This window comes from Protopterus annectens, chromosome 5.part0, assembly GCF_019279795.1.
Source record: "Protopterus annectens isolate FY-2018-M chromosome 5.part0, PAN1.0, whole genome shotgun sequence".
Lineage (NCBI taxonomy): Eukaryota > Metazoa > Chordata > Ceratodontiformes > Protopteridae > Protopterus > Protopterus annectens.
This window is the reverse complement of record NC_056735.1, coordinates 48,566,794-48,571,311: the sequence shown is the minus strand read 5'-3', so window position 1 is coordinate 48,571,311 and position 4,518 is coordinate 48,566,794.

Here is a 4,518-nt window from a genome sequence, read left to right as displayed (position 1 = left end):
ACCCACCCAAATGAATAATAAACCAATAGAAACAATGCATTTAAACCACCAATTAATCCCAATACAAGAACTTAAAGGGGAAGTAGCTCATGTTTACATACATAACCCCAAAATCATTTGAATACATATATATTAATTTAGATCCTTTGTGCAACATCTGCAAACATTAATAATCACAATCAAATAAAATTCACTTAATTTTAGTTAATTTTTGTGAAAAATATTTATAAATAACCTTAACTATATCATAAGAGTATAAAAAACATATTTAATATATAAATAAAAATAAAACATTATTAAATTCATTACAAATCATCTACCTAATAGGTTTTAGTTTTAAAACAGGTGCTATACTGATGGCATCATTAATACCTGGAAAATGGTTTGCATCCAATCTTAACTGCCATTTAAGTTCATCTATATCCAAATGTACATCTAATGTTCTACCTTGTGGGTCAAATCTCACTTGTTGTATTACACAAAACTTAAATTAATGTCCAGGAAATTCACGCACATGTCTCGCCAAAGCGTTAGTATTTTTATATAAATATATATGTATTCAAATGATTTTTTACTTTTTATTCAAGGGGGTTATGTGAAAATGAGCTATTTCCCTTTTAAGTTCTTGTATTGGGATTAATTGGTGGTTTAAATGTATTGTTTCTATTGGTTTATTATTCATTAGGGTGGGTATTTAAACATATGAATGAGTTTGTTCTTTGTTCTGAAGAAGTCTTGTGTGCAGACGAAACCTAGGTCAACTTGGTATTGTGTTTTCCATTGAATAAAGTGGCTTTATTGGATTGGAGACTGTATCCCAGAGTGTTCTTTTGGATTATTGGATTTACTACGAACAAGCCTACCAGTCCATATTCTAGTATTAGAACTACATTAAGTGTAGTTTTAGTGAAGGAGGAATCAGTAGTGCAGACCCAGGTGAGGGCTGTACCACATAACACAAGTCAACCACATTATGAACTTCATCATCCATCATCCAAGCACATCCAAGTACTTTATAGCTCAGTGAAAATCATCTCTGCCAACTCTCCTTTGTCAGTGCACAAGTCAACTTCTACTGTGGGGTTATCATGAGAGTCCAGAATTTCATGGGCCTGGATCTTCCCAACTGACATTGCTGTTCCTAAATGGAAAAAAATAGGAAAAGTTTGGTAACTTACCACCTGCAACCTTATTTAATTTACATTGACCAGAACAAATTTACTACCTACATCCTTAAGGTGACCAGAACATAGACCTTTTAATTCAACCTCCACTGAATGGTGGGGGTAAATTAAATGTGATCCATGTCTTTTTTAAAAAAGTAACACAATATCTAATACTAGTTTTGTTTTTTTGTTTTTGGGGGGTGGAGTACTTAATAGATCCTTTAGTTCAGTTTGTATATTTCAAGCACTGGAAAACTTTATCACTCTAAGAAGAAGTCACAATAAAGGCCTTATACATCAAAAATAGATTATGTGCATGTAATGTACCAAAACAGCATCCTCTCCCAGTTCTGAACCCCCTCCCCAAAAGAATTGCTAGACTGTAAACTATTGCAGGTCACAACATTCAACCCAAGCAGACTAGACCCCAGAGCCAGTCAAGGCAGAATAACTGAAATCTTACTTGACTCCCTCAGTTGCTTTCATGGAGTCCTGTTCAAGGCCTTAGCGGTGGACATGGAGTCCTGTTCAAGGCCTTAGCGGTGGACATGGAGTCCTGTTCAAGGCCTTAGCGGTGGAGTTCACTGCTAGTGAGACCAATATGCCCAGGCTAGAAAACTTAAAAAACAGCAACAACAACATAAAACTACTCAACGTAGTACTCAATCGTATCTGTCCAGACACTACAGGCTTATTCTACAGGAGGTCTTTGCAGAAGGCTCTCATTAATTACCAGTTCACTTTATGCATTACAAGGCAAAAAAAACAAGCTCCACCCACCCCATAAGGGGCCCTGTTTTGCAGTACAAACACCATTCTCACCAATCCAAGTCCTGGAAAGCAGCACAACTCATTTTAATTCAGCATTTTTGTAAATGAGGATAGCATGCACTTTCAAATATAGTATTTTAAGAGGAATCATTTCTTGTTACAAATTCTGCCCAGCCATTTCTATTTATTATTTTGTCAGCCAAGTCATTTGTCTTTAGTCAGTCTCAAGATAGCATGGAAATCCAGTCTTCAAGGCACTGAGGGGGTCAACACTTCTTCTTTTGGCTTTTCCCGGTTAGGGGTCACTACAGCAGATCACCTGTCCGCTCATGATTGGCAGTGGAGTTTTGCGGTGTTGAGTTGCCAGCCCGGCGCCCAACCTTCCACAGAAGGCACACAAATGCACGCACTCACACCAAGGGCCAATTTGGAGAATCCAATCCACCTACAGAATGTTTTTGGGATGTGGGAGGAAACTGGGGCACCCAGAGGAAACCCACGCAACCACAGGGAAGACATACAGACTCCGCACAGAAGGCACCCAAGCTGAGGATCAAACCAGAGAACCTTTTGCTGTGAGGCGGCAACAATATCCACAAAACCACCGCGGTCACCCAAACACTACACTGCTATTACCTAGTATTACCATACAATTGTAGTACTTAGCTTCTTACACACATTCTTATGAATCTTACTGTAAACATCCATGTTTGCAGGAGTGCAGTTTAGTGTTCTGGCTTTTTTGCTGCTGCCAGTCTCAGACTATTTAGACCCAATCGACTCAAGTTTCACTTAGTCCAATAAATCTACAAGATGGTGAATACTAGCAGTATACAAACTAGACATAAATCATACTAAATATGTGTGATTAAGAAATCAGAAAGCTAAATACCTAGAGAGGAGAGCAGTGTGACAGCAGCTGCTTAATTTGACTCAAGATTTGCTCTTGTCAGAATGAAAATGAACTTCTCAAGTCTGACTAAGACTGTAGAATGAGTAAAGGTCTAGTGCATCATGGGTAGAATACATAAGTAATGGGACAAGCCACACTTTAGCATCTATGGTCACTCAACAAAGCCTCCACATATCAAAAAGTTAGATTTTGTAATTCATAAAATACAGGTTGTCAGTACAAGTTTATTTTCTGGGAGAAAATGCTATGAGTTTAAGGTAGCTGTTTAAAAAGGTATGAGCAATTCATAACATTTAAATAATGCCAGTTAAAGGCTAAGCATGCAAAACCATTGGGACTACAGTCATGTTACATACTTCTGATGTGCAGCAGTTTCAAATAGAGATAACACGATATCAAGCCCAACTATTCCGTTAATACAAGACATCCACGCACTTACACCCATATTGTAATGTCAAGTCAGAAAATGCTCTCCCTTCAAAAAGGGACAATCTTCCACCCTTTAGCAATCATAGGGGAGGGGACACAGAGAGCAGCATCGCCATCTCATAGAAAGAATGTTTGGTTCTCAGTCGGGGTGTCTTGTCAAATCTGTATACCTTCCATGTTCATATGGGTTATCGCCAGTTACTCCCAGCAAAGAAAGGAGATGGTGACTGCAGGCAACTCGCTGTAGCTGTGCATGTGATACGGAAAGGCCCAAGAACTTCTACTTGCCTCCCAAGCTCTACAAAGGGCAGTATATGTTCATCAGTCATTGTAAGACTTGAAAGCACTAGATGGATGCTACATGTAGAATTTGAGGGAAGACTACAAGAATACAATATCACAGCATGAGTAGCTGGGGGGTCTTCACTGCCAAGGTGACTTTACCCGTCATTATATCCTACCCCATTTATGATAGATAGCTGGACATACTACTGTTTAAGAGAACAAGTCCACCTCAGCATAATTCTACTTGCACTTTGCTTACAAATATTTCTAATGTTGAATTATACTAATAGAGGAATGAAAAGAGCTAGTGACATGCATCATATATATTTTTAAAAGTTACCCCCCCCCCCCCCGTATGTGAACTGCCTACTGCCTGTAGCTTGGGTACAGGATCCCATGGCATCAAGTTATATTGTCTTGATCTCAAGATGGAGGTTTTGTACAATGCAGCATATGCCCACTGAGGTGAAGCCTGGAGGAATCCTCCACTAGCAAGATTTAGGTCATGCACAACACAAAGTAGGTGCTACTACTTCTGTACTACTAGCTTCAAGCTTCCTTTTTGAAGGGCAGAGAAAACAAGCTTCAACATTCCTTCTCCCCAAAGTAATACACAGTTGCAGTCTTCTTGGAGGTAGAAGTTGGTTTAATTTGTGCTGCAGAGAAGCCGCCAACTGACATTTCCAAGAGACCTTCAGTGCTTAATTGGATCTCCTTGGTGTTTGTGATTAATCCCCTGAGCAGTGAATCCAGCTGATTATCAAAGCATAACCAGCAGATAGCTGTTCTCTTTTCTACACCTAGTGTCCATAACAAGTGCCTGTCGAGACCATAACTGTAATCCTCAGAACAGTAGAACTGAAAGTGTGAATGTGGGTAATATATGTTAATTTTGGGGATGCAGTTTCTCTGGGTATTTCCCCTACTCCAAGGTGCATTGAGCTCATAGCTAGC